This window comes from Typopeltis vanoorti, chromosome 11, assembly GCF_054136105.1.
Source record: "Typopeltis vanoorti isolate ZY-2024b chromosome 11, IOZ_Tvanoo_1.0, whole genome shotgun sequence".
Classification (NCBI taxonomy): Eukaryota; Metazoa; Arthropoda; class Arachnida; order Uropygi; family Thelyphonidae; genus Typopeltis; species Typopeltis vanoorti.
This window is the reverse complement of record NC_143559.1, coordinates 47,834,025-47,853,509: the sequence shown is the minus strand read 5'-3', so window position 1 is coordinate 47,853,509 and position 19,485 is coordinate 47,834,025.

Genomic DNA, 19,485 nt, shown 5'->3' with positions numbered 1-19,485 from the left:
TACTGCATCCTCGTAAGCTAAGACTCGGCAATCCCAAAAATAAGGGTTGCAATTTCTCCAGTTGACAATTAAAGGAAAAGCGCAGTGCCGGCTTATTCATCATCATCATCATCATCATGCGTATCAAAGATTTAGGCCTAGCGTGGCCTGTTTCGGCCTTAGAAGTTATCGTTGAATCGTTTAAGAGGACGTCCTGGTTTTCTTTTTCCTAATGGCTTGTAACTTAAGGCTTGTATTGGTAAACTTTCTGTTTTCACTCTTTGAACGTGTTCCATCCATTTATATTTATATTTTTTAATTTTTTCTATTACTGGTTCTTGGTTTAATTCTTTCATAATTTCTTCGTTTCTTTTGTGATCAAATAGGGTATACTTTGCAGTTTTTCTCATAAACTTCATTTCTGCTGTTGTTAATTTTTGTTTGTCTTTTTGTTTTATTGTCCAGATTTCGCTTCCATACATTAAGACTGGTAGGGCTAATGTATTGTATCGTTTTAGTCTGGTTTGTTTTTGAACTAGATTTGGTTTAAATATAGAGTTAATTACACCTGTTATTTTTAAATATTTTCAATTTTTACGTTCATATCTTTTTCATTTTCATATGTGATCATAAATCCTAGGTAGTTAAATGAATTCACCTGTTCTATCTTGTTATCCATTACTATTTTAGTTCTTGCTGGATCTTGTCCTTTAAAGGCCATAGTTTTGGATTTGTTTTGTTGATATTATCACACCACAATCTTTGGCTATCTCATTTAGATCTAAAATAGCTTTTTGTAAGTTATCTTGAGAATTTGTGATTAATATTTGGTGGTCGGCAAAGAGGAAGGTGTTTAGGTTTACTGAAGGGGAAAGTTTAATTCCTTGATGTAAATTTTTATTCCATTTTATTATTATTTCATTTAAGTAGATATTAAAGAGCGTTGCTGAGAGGGGACATCCTTTTCGGACCTTTTGGTTTATCTCTCTCGTATATGATAGCTCGTGATTTAATCTTATTTGTATTTGATTATTTTCATATATACTTGTGACAGCTTTTAGGATATTATTTGGTATTTGTCTTTCTTTTAATATGTTAAATAATATGTTTCTTTTAACTTTGTCAAATGCTTTTTCAAAGTCAATAAATGCAATATGTGTTTCTAAATTGTATTCTCTTCTTTTCTCTATTATTAATTTTTGGCAAAGGCCGGGTCTATACATGATCATCCTTTTCTAAATCCATTCTGTACTTGTAAACTAAAGTTTTCGGAATATCTTATTAGTTTGCTCTTTAAGATTCTGCTATATATTTTGTAACAAGAAATTAGTATACTGATACCTCTATAGTTTTTATGGTCATCTCTATTACCTTGTTTAAAGAAAAGAATCACAATTGCTTTTTTTCATTCTATTGAGGGATACCAGTTGAATAAATGTTATTTAAACATAATAAGAGTCTTTCTTTGAATCTTGTTCCTGCGTATTTATATAGTTCTGAACCTAGTTTATCTTCTCCAGGTGATTTTCCGTTTCTTGTTTCTTTCAGGCTGATTTTTAATTCTTCTTTAGTTATTTCTTTTTCATTTTCGTTAATTGTTTGCCAGTTGTATTTTTTAAAATATTGGTCTATCCACAATTCTATGTAGTAATTTAGAAATTCCTCTAATTTCAATCCAGTGTTTAATTTTATGTTTTTTTTTGTATCTGCATTTAAGTTTCAAAATCTTATATACATTGGGTCTTATTTTATATAAATCATGTTCTAAATTAGAAACAAATTTGTTCCATGATTCTCTGTGTTTTTCTGACTTCTCTTTTAGGTATGGCTCTTATTCTTTTATATTCTATTTCATCTTCTAATCTTTTGCTGCTTAACCATTTGTGACAGGCTTCTTTTTTTCGTTTTGATTATTTCTTTGATTGTATCATCCCAGATCTTTAGTTTTTTTTCCTTTTATTGAATTTTGTGGTCTTTTCTAAGCTTTCATTTGCTGCTGAAATATATTTCGTTTTTATATTAAGCCATTCTATTTCTCTTTCTTCATTTTGTTTTATTTTATCTAGATATTGGTTAATTTTTTGTTCATATAACCATTGTACATTTGTGTCATTCAATAGACATGTTTTATAAACAAATGTTTCAATTTTTCTTTCTGTTCTTGTTACCTGTAGCCATTTAGGTGGTAATCGTAATTTTATTTTAACAAGGAAGTGGTCACTGCTTATTTCATATCCTCTGTGAAGTCTAACATCTAGTGAAAATTTTGATGTCTTTTCATTTAATATGAAGTAATCTAATATTGATTTCCATCCTCTTGCTGTCCAAGTATATTTATGTATGTCTTTATGTTTATAGAAAGAATTCATTATTTTTAGGTTATTATAAACTAGAAAGTCAAACAATTTTTTACCATTCCTGTTTAGAGTATGTTCTCCATGTATTCCTATATTATTATTAATTTTCAGGTATCCAATTCTTGCATTTAAGTCTCCTGCAAAAATTACGTAAAAACATATATAAATTATTATATATGTTTTGTAGCTGATTCTAAAAATTATAATCCCACATTATTTAGCACATTATTATTATTCTTATTTCTATCCATACACCTACTACAAATACTTCCTGAACTTAAACTCGAGATGAGTCTGATTTAAGGAAGAACTACAGAAGTAGCAATTTCTCTCACTGCACATTCCTGCTATATATTTCCATCTAATCAAGCTTACGATCAAACGTATAAAGTCTCTCACAAACAATAACAGTGAAACTGCGACAAAAGTGAATCTCGCTCACAAATCAATCCATCAAAAAAGTCACAACATACAGACCAAGTCAGAATCTCTTCATAAAAACTCACTTTTACGTCCAATTTACTAACATCCGAGACATTAACATAAACGACGTCTACCATCACTTACAGTTTGCCAAACTAGAATCCTATTTCTGACAGAAACCCAGATCGCAGCCATATCTATTAATGTTCGCCTCCAGTGACTCAACTACACACTTCACGATTCTTTTCCCCACAAGGGAGGCACCTGTGCCTTTGTGAAATCCAACAGAGCCTGATAGAGAATGACTAATTTAGAATCCACTGCTTTTGACATTCTCTGGCTGAAGGTTTCCTTGCTCCATTTTTTAACATTCATTTGTTGCATTCACCGGTCTTCACTGACACTGACAACCACTCAGATCTCTTCATGTTCCTTTCCGTGGAACTCGACCACTGAAATCCAGCTATTCAAATAGTGAGGTCACCTTCCAGGGCATCCCTACTCCGACACCACCAATCAAGCAGGAGGAGAAACAGAAGACTTTGGTATACGTAATGTCCTAACACAAACTGTAGATCTACCGACTTGAATCCCAGATAGCATGTTCACTTTCCAAATACTATGGATCTCTTTCTGACCACTTCTCTTCACAGATACACTGTAGATGTCACCTATCCTCTCGGCAACTCAGACCACAATCTCCTTGTACGAGATTCATGCCTCATTCAATGCATGATCTACATTCACTTTCTAAGTCCTGGTTCAACCGAAAATGTGTCGAAGAAGTCAAAGAAACAAACTTCAGCTTAACACATGTGGCTCGCAAGAAGCACTTCAGCTTTATTACTTTGCCTATACCAAAGTACGCAACATTTGGATCAACTGATGACTGATTGATCAGTCATCAGTTGATCCAAATCCGATTTCATAAAGGCCACCAGCAGAAGACTCGCCTGCTGTCGAAATCGTAGCCGAGCATTCTGTTCGCTTGCTAAGAACGTCGGACGTAACTTCTGCACTCCTACACTTCCGTCTCTCTCTCTCTCTCTTATTCAAATTGCACCACTGTTACATTACCCAAAGATATAGCTGAGATCATTCGTTTCGCTGAACTCCTGCATAGATAATCAACGAAAATCACCTTCTAACATACCGGAATCCAATAACCGTATGCCCACTATAAATGTTAGAGAAAAAGACATTAGAAAACCTCTAAATGACTTGGATACTAAAAAGTCTTCTCGTCCTAATGGCATCTCTCCAATCGTTCTCAAACATTGTGCTTCAGAGCTAATACCGTCCTGCATCGTCTCTATAATTTATTATACATATCTGGTATTTGTCCCAATGTATTTAAGAAATTTAACAACCAAAAAATTCTAAAAAAAAGAATGATAGATGTCACCTTTCAAACTACCAGCCAATTGTCATCATCTCTATCCTCTCAAAAATAGTGGTAACAGTCTTCAATAACCAACCCCCCTCCTCGAATTAATCAGCGACCACCAGTACCGATTCTGCCATTAGAGATCGACAGCTGATCTTGTAGCTTACAGAATCCACCACTTGCCATGAAAAGGTTTTGAGAAACTTGAGCTGTCGCCCTTGACACTTCCAAAGTCATCGACCCTATGTAGCATCGAGACCTACTAAAGAACTTGTCATCTTATGGTCACCCTGGCACCATCTGTAATTGGGTAGCCAGCTTTCTCTCTGGGCCTTCTCAGCAAGTCATGGTAGATGGCTCCCTGTCTTCGAGGTTTACCACTAATGCGGGAGTGTTTCAAGGTTCTGTCCTATCAACTACTTTCTTTATCCTGTACATAAATGACCACTCACAATAACCAGTAATGACATCCACGGCTTTGCAGACGATGGTACTCTCCACTCATCCTATTTATTTGACAAACCATGCAGTAATCTGACAACCCAGGATAAAAGATCGTCTACAACTAGTACCTTAAACATTGATCTACATACTATCCTCGCCTGCGGTGAGGACAACCTTGTAATTTTCAATGCCACCAAAATAAAGTCTTGCATTTTCCTGCACAAAAGAGATCCCAGCCAACCCGCCCCATTCCCTGAGTAATACATAAATCACCAGACAAGATTAGATCTGATTGCTTGGACTAACGTTTACCTCCAGCCTCTCCTGGCATAAACACATCGCATGAATGGCTTTCTCAGTATCCAAGAAACTTGGCATTCTCTTTCGTACAAGAGCCTACTTTACACACAACCACCACCTATGCACTATATACAAATACCAAATCCGTCCATGTTAGAATACTGCTCACATGTTTGGAGTGGGGCACCTATAACTTCCCTTATAACTCTTGACACCATCCAGAAGCATGCAATTAGGCTAATAGATGATCCTGCCCTTACAGTATCACTTCCATCGTTATCTCACAACGCAGTGTTTTAGCAGTGTGTCGATTCTACAGGTACTGCAATGGTCAATGCTCCAGCGAATTGATAACCATCATTCTCCACTTGCTGTTGCACTTGTTAATATAAGAGCTGAATCTGTAATGTTAATTGAGGGGCGACTATTGCTATTTAAAAAAATTGACTTTCTCCTACTGTTAACATGAACATCACTCCTCTTATTGCTGAAATATCTTTTAACTCTACATCTTATTATTAATCATGAATATGTTTTGGTGTAGTTTCTAACTTTTAAAAACGTTAAGTATTTTACGGCCTTACTCAGCTCTATGGAGATCAACCAATGTAGATATGAATACCATATTTACCAAATCATTTCCAACAATTTACAAACAGGTCCCTGCCCTGTTTGTAAATAAATTATATATATATATATATATATATATATAGAAAGTATTCTACCTTGGGTATAATAAATGTTAAAAATACCAAGCTATTTTAAACCTGGTTTTACTCCATTTCCCAAGTAAGCAAACAGACGAACAAGTCAAGTTTGCGCCTACACGTATTGGAAGTCTAACTGACCCTCAAAGTAGGGCAAGGTTTAAAACCAGGTTTAAAATAGCTTGGAATCTTTAACATTTATTATACCTAAGGCAAAATACTTTCTACATTTATATCTCCTTCTGAGATTTTTATTTAATAAGGTTAAAACACCTTATGGTAACTTGTTCTGGTAAAATACTTATAAGCTCTGTATTACTAAAATCTTGGTATTTCTAGCCTGGCTACCACTGATGAGACCTCAATAAAGGTCGAAACCGGTCTGGGTAGTGGCCCCTTGCCGTTAATACAAAACATCATACATCCCCTCCAGGAGATGTGCTTTGCATTAAGGGTAAATATTAAGATTAGTGATCAGAGCTTATTCTACTTTTTACCAAGAGCTGCCTTGGTATTGCACTACTTTGAGGGTCAGTTAGACTTCCAATACGTGTATAAAAAAAAAAATAATAAAATAAATAAATAAAAATATATATACATATATATATATATATATATTTTTTTTTTAAGGTATTATTCCCCATACTCGCGGTTGTTTGGTTTTTGATGAATGCAAAGCAAACTTGGTGTAAGTTTAAACCGTCATTTTTGTAGGTGGAAATGGAAGATTTCTGAGGCTTTTATAAATTTTCTTGTAAACGAGTTACGGTCAATATACGGCATTATTTATTTCTTGTCAAACTACTTGATTGATAGCCTGTATTCGTTGTGTGAAGTTGAATCCTAATCTGTTCTATCTCCCCCCCCCCCCCCGCCCACATCTTTTACATGTTCTGACATGCGTATATTTCCAGACAGTACAGAGCAAATGTTACAAAATAAATGAATTTTATAAAATTGCAGGTTTCTTTATGGGTGGGTATGGTAACTTTCGGTCGATGTAAGAGCCTAGAAACCCTGATCTTTGGGATAGAAGCGACTTGGACTTTGGAATCACGAAGCAACGTTGCAACTCTCGCCGTAACATTCTTTATGTAGGGTAAGGAGAATGTCTTTTTGAAATCTTGTTTATTTTTAATACCCATTGAGGGAGTGAGTATGTCTCACTAACCGGAATTCTTCATTGTTTTTTTTTCTTCTTTTGTAATAGATGGCGGTGTGAAGCGGCATGTAAGAATCTTCCAGTTTTGGTTGGTTTTCTGTATACTGAAAAGATCAAATTTTATTTTAATCAAATACTTCAAGGAGAATGTCAAGGAAATGTAGTTTTCTGTAATCTTTCAGTTCTAGAGTTATTTAATATTTGAATTCATGCTGTTCAGATAATCTTTAAATTGGTCTCTAAATCATCATAATAAATAATATCATAAACATAACGCAGTCAAGTGTTTTGGTTTTTATATTTTTCAATAGCATTTCCATTTCTAATTTTCGATTAGATAAGACTGATGGCAGATGGAGCTCATGGCAAGTCCTCATTTTTTGTGACCAATATTTAACCTGAAATGTGAAGAATATGTTTTCCATGTAATGTCTAAATAGCATCACTGAATCAAGAGGAAATATTTATGAAGTCCATCACTATAATCGTTCGATGTCTGAAGTTTCTATTTCTAAATCTTTAACTTAGTTGCATAAGTATCACAAAAAATTGAACGCGTACACAGTTATTCTGTAGAAAATCATAGAAAAATGTCTAATAAAAATAAATTATCTTCATGAGTATCTTGCTGATTTTGTACATCTATGAAACTCACATTTGTATATGAGTATATTTTCCCCTTTACCTTTAATAAATGGTATTCCCCTGGAATGCACGACTATATATATATGTATATATATATATATATATTGAAACTACTTGTACTGTGACTGAACCCCACCCCCATCTCTAAGTATGCTTACTGGTTCTTCTGATTCTTAATCGCAATACTTGGGCTCTACTGTTGATATGAAGATATTAACTGTCATCTTTTTAATTCTTTTTGCGATGTACTACTGCGAAAGCAGTAAAACTGGGACGAATGTGATAAAATCAGATCAAGTATATATCTGTGTTGTTTATATTTCACATGACCCGTTGATAAGAAAATATGGACTTTTCACTTACAATATTTCTACGATATGGAGCCAAAAACAGTACTGAAGTTCGATACCCTCCCTCAGTTCACGAGCTATGAGATATGCGGTAGACTCTACATGTGCTCTTTTATTTAAATGCATCTAGTCGAACGGCATATCTCATAGTGCATGTAGTGAATGAGGGGGGGTCTACACTATTTACCTGTAACAATGATGTTGACGTTGGACGTTTATTGCTGAGCATTGTTTTCGTGTATACGGAGTTGGTAGAGCATAAATCTAAGCCTACGACACTGTGAGCAGTTTGTTTCGTTTCCATAAGTGTGCTCCAAGCAATGGTGTCATCAATTGCCTTAATCAAGAGGTTTCGACGTGCCGAGAGCGTCCCGCCGCATAAAGGGCATTCGGGGAGACCACAAACTTTTAACACAAATGAGAATCACGGGAGTGTCCTGTAGCAAGTGTTACAGGACATTGTAACAGGACGCTGTTCGGCGTTGACTGCGTTTCTCCAAAACGCAGTCAACGCCCAACAGCGGTAACACTTGAGATACCGAGGCAGTTACTACAGAGAATACTTACAGAGTTAGGTACTTTTTTTGTACGTCATTCAGGTGGGTCAGTGTTTAACAGCGACGGATTACGCTGCACAGTAGGAATATTGTGCATGAGTGCTGACCAATGTTTAAGAAGATCCCTCCGTAATGTGTGGTTCTCGGACGAAGTGCATTTCCATTTAAGTGGTCATGTAAACAGACGACCTATAGTTTTCTTGGTTTCTCAAGACCTGAATTTGTCCAAGGGAAACCTCTTCACAGCGAATAGATCGCTGCATGGTGTGTGGTTTCCAGCCGTGGCATAATTGGGTCCCACTTCCCTGAAGAGGATGGTGTAACCCTGACCTTGATTAACGAACTCTATATCGAGAATGTGTTGATTCCGTTCGCCCAGGATTTGCATAGAATGTGTCGTAAAAAAAATTCCATTTTTTTGCGCAGATATTTCAACAGAAAGGAGCAACCTGTCCTAAATCACTTGGTTCTAAAGCCTATTTATCAGAACACATCTCCTGTATGCTCATTAAGAGGTTCACAGAATTCATGTATCCTACACGTTCTCCTAATCTCACATCCCTTGATGCCTTCGTTTGGGGTATGTTGAAGAAATGGGTATTCAACCATGACCCGCCTTCAAACCTTGATAAGTAAGGGATAAAAGTATACGATATGTCCAGCAGATGTCCAAACCGTTTTCTGCAGGATGACAGAGAAACTTTGCATGCGCTACGAATCCAACCTGTCTTGAAAGACAAGGTTCCCATTTCGAGCACGGAATCTACTATCGTCAATGCTTTATTATTTTACGATTTAAGATTACACCCATAATTGTGGATGTACATATTATTTAGATGTAATTTACATATATTATTTCGTTGTTAATAAACCGGTTTATTCCATAACATATATCGTTGTAGTTATTCAGTACTGTGTTTTTTCGCCATTGTATATTAAGGAGTTTAAAATTGTTTGCGGGAGTGAGTCATTAAATCAAACATTTTCCTGTTACTCGTAGAATTGTTCATGTTGTTCAAAATTTCCGTGCTTGCCAGATATCACATTTATCACAATATTTTTTTCTAGAATAAGTATCATAAAATGTCATTCGTGACGACTTGTTTTTTTTTTTTTTTTGTTTAAATAGGCAATCCTGGTTTCATTGCTAGTAAAGTTTTGCAAATACCATGTGTGGAAGAGAACATTCCACATACCATGAAACAGACACTTGTTAATATTTTGTAAATCTCATTTTCAAAATTTGTTCAAAAAGCAACTAGCTCTAACAAGTGGTTACTCATCTTTATCTGTATTCATTTGCCTCCCACCCAACTACTCAAAGGTAGAACTATCAAAAATGGAAAATTAGATTAATTTCACACCAATACTGTGGACTATATCGAGTCGCTATCAGTTTTCATGATCTCTTATATAAATTGATGTATAATTACTAGGTGTTTAAAAATGTATATAAACACTAGCGGCCCCCCTCATCCCCCCCGGGCGTCTACGGCGCCCAATCCCCCGAGTTCCGGGCTTGGTCGACAATGAATTTGATTGTTGTAATCCTGAAGCTATAACAATAACAATAAGCAATAACAAATTATTGTCTCATGAAGGCAAACACATTGTTGGACGTTTCAAAACAATGAAGGGACACAAAATGTGGTAAAAACATTTCAAATTTCGGCTTATCTTTTTATATATATAGAATAGATTTAAGAATTTCTTGTATTGAAATGTAAACATAATTTATTATAATTCTTTAATTTATAGTGGCATTTTTTATTTTTAACAATTATTGATCATTACATTATAAGCTTTCAAACATTGTTTGAGAAGTGACGTGATGAAATAACAGATAAATTATATCAAGTTTTTGTCAAATATTTTGCAGACTACTTGACTGAGTTTTTTTTTTTTTCTATTGTTGTTCACAGATGGGGCAGATGCCTGAGAAAGAAGGTCCTCCTTTACATTGACTCATAGACGTCTTCCCCACCTCATGGATCCAGCGTATATTCGGTCAATTCCCTAAGTGGGAAAATTAGCCTTCAGATTATCGTTATATTAAATTCAGTTCGCATCTCATAAAATGATTTAAGAGATCATCAAAAAATACATTATATGTCAACTAGAAACTCACCAATTACTTACAAGCAATACAGGTGCTGTCATTCGTGATTCACTCCGGCTCTTCTGGAAAACATATTTTATTTAAAGGAAAATCTCTTGTAGTAGCTCGTAATATTTTAAGAAATTGTGATTGGCATAGGCTAGTCGGTTGCCGGTATAGAATTCTATTAACCACGCTCCACCATTCTGCGATTTCCAATTGGACTGCCAGTTCGTTCCCTAAGTGCCATGTGGATGATTTCCCTCTCCTGATTTCTCTACCGGTTCCGGTATACACAAGAACTTTTATACTTTATGCCCAAGCTATTCCTTCTATGCAACAATGCCCTTCCTTCACTAATCTGAAATGTTTCCATGAGTTTGCTATTTACACTACACTCCATTCTTCTTTATTTAACTGACTTGTAGTGCTCAAGAAATCCAAGCTTTAAGATCTTTCGTACCTGACGCTTTACACATTTGTTTTCCTATCATTCTCCAGTGAGGGGAAGATAACCTATTGAACTCCAGCGATAACCAAACACAGTCCTGTCTTATTTCTCCTAAAAAAGATATCACTTCACTTTCCTCTTACCTTTGATAATATCCTGATCTGGAGGCAAGATCGGATTTCTCTTTTTTTTTTGATCGGAAGTTTCATAAATAATTTCGATTTTTGCAAAAAAGTAATCCCGGAAACAGTTGAATGCTCAGTATGAACCAGAAACAAAAATAAGTAGACAATGATTCAGAGATCCTCGAGACAAAACTTCACATGACACACTTCAAAAGGCGAAGATCGTTTTTGAAGGCAGTAGGAGGGTGCAACACAGAAAGCGCTACCTGATTGACATCGTTTTAGTAAATTAGAATTTCCCAACTACAACCGAGCTATAACAGAAGCAACGCTAGCTCGTGAGAGATGCCCTTAAAGCACATAGAAGTCAAATTTGGGAAGAAAGATTGACTTCTATCTCTCCTGACAATCAACCCATTTGGAATCTAATCAGAAAGATCAAAAACAAAAACAAATTTCTTTCCCCCCTCTCCAAACAGTCTGGGCCTCATCCTCACCGATGCAGATAAAGCCGAAGCAATAGCAGAAAATTTAGACAAGCAATGTAAAACCTCATCTAGACTTCAATCACCACATCTACAAGATCCATCGACATGTCAGATCTTCATTAAAATCTTCTGTAACCTGCTTCGATCAAAATGCACCCACTTCACCAGCAGAAATATATGATATAATCAAGAAATTAAAAAAACAAAAAGGCTCCTTGACCTGATGGCATCACTGACAAGATGATTCAGCTGCTGCCTCGTATAACTACAGTACATCTGACCAACATAATTAATTCCATTCTCCGTTTCAAACATTTCCCTTCCTGTTGGAAGGTGGCGGGTATAATTCCAATCCAAGAGACCGGAAAACACCTGCACCGGCCTCAAAATTATCGGCCAATTAGCCTCATCTCAAATTTGGATAAAATCGCAGAAAAAGCTATTCTTACTTATTTATTCTCAGTTATTCTCCAAGCTTCCGTACACAAGTTAAATATTCTTCCTAAAGAGCAGTTTGCGTTTCGTCAATTCCAATGGTATTCTAGTTGAGATCAGTTTATGCAGTAATCTGAAATGCCATATTTTATCAAATGCACTGGCTATGTCAAGGAAAACAGCCCTAGTGTATTGATGCCAATTGTATCCAATGGAGATGTATTCGACTAGTCTATGTATCTGTTGTGTGGTACTATGGAATTGACGAAACGCAAACCATTTTTCTATCATACCTTTTATTTGACAGTCGTATGCAAATCAAGATCAACAGCACAGTATCAGCACAGAAACATTTCTTGGCTGGAGTCCCACAAGGATTCTTACTAGCACCGATTCTGTTTTCCGTATACATGTCTGATATCCCACACAATCTATTATCATCTATCATGGCCTCTTCTACACGGATGATACAGAAATAATAGCCAGATCTCTACAGCCACATCTTTCCATCAAAAAATTGCAAGAAAACCTACTACTAATAGAAAAATGGTTATCCAAATGGAGACTGCAAGTGAATAGTCATACTATTCACCAGAAATCGATGCTTCCTAAAGGGGACATCTTCCTGCTTAACACAAAAATCCCATGGCAGACAGAAGTCAAATACCTTCGTGTACTACCTGACAGAAGGCTAACTTTCAGCTGTCAAAGGCTCTCTGTGTAAAGCATCAAAAGCCATTTCTTAACTCTATCCTCTAATCAACAGGAACAGTATAACTAAACACCAGAGTTGTATACCAGGCACTAGTGACCAGATCAAGATCAAGATAAGATAAGGAATCGGGACGTGATTGGTTGTTCCTTTGATGACGTCATTGTGTGTGACATCATGAGTTTGTAATGTTTGGAATTTCCCTGGGGGCATATGTGTCAGTGCCTTCAATTCTTGTGTTTTGGTTAGCGTATGGGATTATGAGTGATGGTAGAGATAAGGATTCGTGTTGTGGATGGTGGAGCACTTCTGACCAGATCAAGATCAAGATAAGATAAGGAATCATGTCGTGGGTGTGTGTTGTTATCAGATGTAGATAAGTGACATCATTTGTTAGTTGTAAATAAGTGATGTTATTGTTTTGAATGGAAAAGGGAGATATATTAGTGGAAAAGGAATGGTGTCGTGATTGGTGGGACACTTGTGACCAGATCAAGATCAAGATAAGATAAGGAAACGTGACGTGAATGTTTGTTGTTATCAGATGAAGATAAGTGACCTCCACAAGCATGGCAAGAACCTTTGAAAAACAGTGCAAATTTAACAATAAGAAGATTAAGGAACAAAAAAAATTCAATTTATTTATCTTCTTTATGTTAGATTTAGTAAAGACAATTTGTAAATAATATTTCATTCAAATAAAATGTGTAAATTTAATTGAACAAATTGGGTGTCGTTGATGTGTTATACAAATTTAAGTAAGACCATAACTTTTTTTCCTTGTGAAATTTCATGCCACATACTAACCAGAGACTTTTTTTGACTCAGTGAATTAAAATCTTATTTGTTCATGCAAGCCCTCAAATATTTCATGAAACTGTGTCAACTCTTGGAAGCAAAAGGGATGATTAAATTAATAGCCAGAATTTTAGTGGAGAAGATTTCACCTGAAAAGTCACAATTCTGTTAGAATTTTGTTATTTTAAAGAGACATTAGATATTTAACCAACATATTACTAAAACTCTTTAAGCGATTTCTGTAGAAAAAAGGTATCGTAGTGTGCAAATAAAATCAAGGGAATCAACATGCATATATCAAACAATACTCTTCATTGGAAGAGACAATAAAAAAACTAAAACATTAACAAAACTTAATAGCTTGACCCATTCTTCATTTAAATGATACTAATTGATGAAAACAATATTTGCATGAATTTCAAAATTGAAAACGATGATGAATTTCTTATTTGCTGTGCACATAAATATTTATTTGAGGGTAAACATTTTTTTTCTTTCTTTTTTTCTTTGTGAGCTAATTTTCATTTCAAAAAAGAATAAATAATTATTTATCTGTATTGGAAAGAATATCTAATATAATAATTGTGTTAAAAAAAAAATATATATATAAATATCTCTGCTGCGAATAAATGTTGGGCTGAGAGGACAACACTCAATTGGGACTAACAGAAATGAGTTTTACATAATTGAACTATGTAAAACTCATAGTTCAACTTGTTTTGAAATGTCTCATGGAGAAAATTCACGTGAATTGTACATAAGTGAGAAATCATACACTATGAACATCAGCGCAAATGTGAAATCACAAGAATAAGAAACAAAAATGCTGTCTTTTTCACTTTATTTAATTTCTGTATGTTAAATTCCGTAAATACACTTTGCTAATAATATTACAGTCAAATAATAGGTAACATAGAATTTAATAAAGCATATATATTATAGTGCTAATATTCATTTGAAATAAGTTCAAGTTTCCTAGCTACACAAAATGTAAACAAACAAGCCATCTACTTGAAAACAATAAGTGTATAAAATTCTTAATCAGGGATGAATAATTTTAGGATATGTGTCATAAGAATTTTACATTAGAAAAACAGTCATACTTCCCCGAACTGATAATGCTGTGCAAAACATCGAAGGGAGAATATGAGTCATTAAAAAGGTGACGTTCGGATTGTCATGTGCGAAGTATTATCAAACCCTCAAGTAAGACCAGGAGAATTTCAATCCCCCAGTGAGAAAAGTTCACAAGTAGACACAACAATTACTGATCACTGGCGATATATTAGTCAGCAAAAGACAGTTTGAGGTTACACTGACCACCTTGAGAATAAAAACATAGTATGACCCAATGCGAAGGAATTAATAGTATACCAAACGGACAGAAAATCTAAGGAACAAAAGTCAAATAGCTTCTCAGGTTATTACAGAAATTTCGTTCTTTCAAGATTGTGTTTTTGTGTGTGTTTGTTCTGCTGTGGATAAAAATTGAACTATGATGAAACATGATGACAATTATGGATGTATGTCACCTTGGAAATATTCCAAGATATCTTATCTCAAAAACATCGCCCACAATTCCATAGGCAAACCAAAATACCATGTGATATCACAGAGAAACATGTGTTCCCCATAAAGTTCCAAACACATAATGTCACGATTCTTATCTCTAAATAAAACCCACAAATCTCTTAGCGAACCAAACACACCATGTGATGTCCCTGACAGACGAGGGCCCCAGCGAAATTCCGAACATTCCAAACTATAATAACACGCATCCACGTCACGATTCCTTATCTTATCTTGATCTTGATTTGGTTAAAAGTGTCCCACCAATCACGACACGATTCCTTATCCACATCTTCCTTTGCATTCAAAACAATAATGTCACTTATTTGCACCTAACAAATGACGTGACTTATTTGCAACCAACAAATGACATTACTTATCTTCATCTGATAACAACAAACATTCACGTCATGATTCCTTATCTTATCTTGATCTTGATCTGGTCAAGATCAAGATAAGATAAGACAAGTGTCCCACCAATCACGACACGGTTGCTTATCCACTAATATATCTCCCTTTTCCATTCAAAACAATAACGTCACTTATTTACAACTAACAAATCACGTCACTTATCTACATCTGATAACAACACACACCCACGACATGATTCCTTATCTTATCTTGATCTTGATCTGGTCAGAAGTGCCCCACCAATCACAACACTAATCCTTATCTCTACCATCAGCCATAATCCAATACGCGAACCAAAACACAAGAACTGATGTCACTGACACATATGCCCCCCAGGAAATTCCAAACATTACAAACTCATGATGTCACACACAATGACGTCATCAAAGAAAAAACCAATCACGTCACGATTCCTTATCTTATCTTGATCTTGATCTGGTCAGTAGTGCCTGTTATACTACTCACCAGAATCAAAATACTTATATATAAACTGATAGTTTGTTCTATACTCACTTATGCTTCTCTGACTTGAAGGCATACTGTAGATACTAATATTCTCAAATTACAACGAGCGCAAAATAAATGTCTACGAATGATGCTAAATGCTCCATGGTTTGTCAGAAATGTGCAACTCCATCGGGACACAGATGTCCCCTATGTTTACACTTTCCTGCTAACTATAGCAACAAAGTTCTTTTCAAAAGCATCTGTACACCCCAACAAACGGGTCCAACTAGCTGCAAATTACGAAGCAACGGATTAATTCAAACATAAAAGACCAAAAACCATCTTAAATTCCAATTCTGATGTTTAATCTCCACACCTGCTCAGGGTGAGCAATTGGCTCATACATTTTCCACTCACTATTTCCCTATCAGATATCAGGGAGTATTAAAAGCATTTTGCTTCACATTTTATGTCAATATGTTAATTGTTAATCGTTAATAGTTTCATATAGTGACATAAGAACTGTTCACGGTCACCACCACTAGTACTTTCTTACTAGATCTAGTACTTTTTATAAATATTTAGTGTTCTAGCACGTTCACCAACAGATTTAGTACTTTATTCCTTCCAAATGATAATAATAATTTTAAAATAACAACTTAAGAGTTGGACATATGAGTTTAATATTTTTATTTTCTTCCACCTCTCCATATGCCTCCCCCCGCCGATCACATACTCACGCAATTCGACTGGTATATTATTAGCCAATGAAAATGGTACGTTATTAGCCAATGAAAATATATTCGTCGCTATTCAAACATTTCTCGCGCATTATAAGATCATTACAACAGTGAAAACAGTCGAACAATTAAATATTTTAAAATGAGCACAGAGTAATTTGGACCCCATTGAAAAGATAAATCCAGCCGACAAGGGTGAGATTTTAGACGTAGAAAATGTATATCTGGGGGGGGGGGTATGAAGAAATTCATAGACAATGGCGAGTATTCAAGACTGTAGAAGCATTGATAAAACCAGATCGAGTATACATATTCGTTATTTGTATTTTACATAACCTGATAATAGTAGTAGTATGCAAACGTTTATCTTTGAATCTTTAAATTAAACTATCACCGCTACACTTACAGGCAGCACTCTAAAAAATTTGTATTTAGAATTGATACTATATTTTATGGATTTCATATTGAAAAGAAATGTTTTGTCTTTGCTTTCCTATGAATTTTTATGGCATCTTATGCAATTTAATGTTTAATGTTTAGAATTTTTTTTCATCATAAGCACAATTTTCATAAAATTTTAAAACATAACAATTTTTTAATTAAAATTTAAAACGAAATTTATTTTAATAAGAGCGTGTGTAGCTCAGTGGATATGGCGTTTGCACCCCATGGCGCTTGACCACACGAAGGAGGATTTCTTGGTTTCGAATCTAGTCGGCCGCTGGAAGAAATTTTTCTAAGCCTTTTTCCGACTGGTTCCCGAGTTAGTGGATCTCTGGCACGGGAAAGCGAGTTTTTTCTCAGAATCTCGGGTTTTTCGTCCCGTAAACGCAAGAAAATCGACTGCAGAACCCATATTATTTTAGACATTAAATACGAGTGTTAGGGTTAGGGAACACGAGATGGCGACAGTTGTGAGCAGTCTCTCTTCACTGCGTGCCACTTAATTAGTGATAGCCTTGTGCCAGCTATCTCTGATTGGGACCAGTAGAGATTGAACTGCCCATTCAGTCTCCAAATTTTAGATAGGGCTATACCGCCTCGCCTACTCCCTATATACGGGAATAATAAGGCGTTAGCTGATTTTTTTTTTTTGCTGATTTAGCTTAACATCAAATTTTGTAGAAATAGTTTTGTGATATAGCAACTTATAGATCACCCACGTTAGAAGCTTTTCTAAATATTTGGTTGAGAGCACGAAACTTTTGAGGTTACCAAAAATCAGAGCAAGTTGATCGTGCCAATCTATACTGAAAACTATAATCTTATTTATATAGGTAAAGGTACTTATTTATATAGATAAAGGAACTCCAGTACAGATCTCTTTGTGTATGGCAAACTTCTTTTGTTTAGACAAAAGGAATGATACCGAGAAATCAGCTCTTAGAATTTTCAGGAAGGATTAAAACTGATTTCCACTCCTGCTCTGTATATGTCATAGTAGTCTTTCAGACACAAGTAATTAAGGTTGTAATTTATTACATACAATTTCTAAATGTGCAAATTAGGTATTTGGGTATTTCGTGCAGTTTTTATTGCCACTGTACATAATCTGCTTACTGGTGGAATGCTGATGATCACACACTTTAACATGCTAACACTAAGTAATTCTGATCATATTCTGCACTACTTAAGGGAGAATATGGGGTGGATCTGATGATAAGCATGATCATCAGACCATGTGCGCGGTACATGACTTATCGCTAGTAACGTTCATCCTTATTTTATAACAAAACAATGATGAGAGCAACAAGAATGCCATTGGCATTGACGAACCATAAGTGTCAGCCACAGACCACTATCGGAAATTCAAACACCATAAGGCATGAGTTTCTTTTCACCATAAACGTTGCACCGTTTTGGCATCGTTTGCTTAATTGCTCTTCAACGAATAGACTGAAGTTCGAATTTTTCCGTAGGCATGGCTGTTTGTGATTGCCTTTAGGTGGCAGATGAATTTCATTGCCTAGTGTGAGACGGCTGCACTACTACTTATTGGAGTTAAAAGGTATCGTGGTTTGGTCTCTGAAGTATATTTTCCTGGTTATATAAATAATAATAATACAACATTATTTGAAAACCCTTGTTTAGTGGGTGGACGTCACACACACACACACACACACACACACACACACACACACACACACACACACACACACACACACACACACACACACACACACACACACACACACACACACACACACACACACACACACACACACACACACACACACACACACACACACACACACACACACAATCTTCTGAAATCTACTTCTGAACTTCCTAGACACACAAGACTATCTCTCCGCTCTATCCGTCTCCTCATTCCTCGTTTGTACGGCCTGCTTAAGATCCACAAGGCTGACACCACTTTAAGACCTATTGTGGAAGGTATTGACTCACCTACGTACAATATGTCTAAATATCTTGCAGCTTCTTTAAATATCTTATTGGCAATTCCTCCTCCTTCATCAAAAACTCTGAAGATTTCATCTCAAAAATAAAAAAATTTAAATCTCATCGACTCTGACAGAATGGTGAGAAATACGAATGTACCTACACATGAAGTTCTGACTCTTCTTAAGGACAAAGTTTCTAAGAAAATATTTGCTCTTCTAACTCACTGCATCAATTCCGGCTATTTCTGCTACGAAGATAAAATATATAAACAAACAAGCGGGTTAGCTATGGGCAGCCCTCTATCTCCAGTCTTAGCTAATATTTGTTTAGAAGATTTTGAAGATAGAGCTATTTCTATAGCTACTTTAAAACCTAAACTGTGGTTACGCTACATTAATGAAGTCTTCCTTGTCTGGGAACATGGTTTAGAGAAACTTCCTAAACAATTTAAATAATCCCCATCAGAACATTAAATTCACATCAGAACTAGAGAT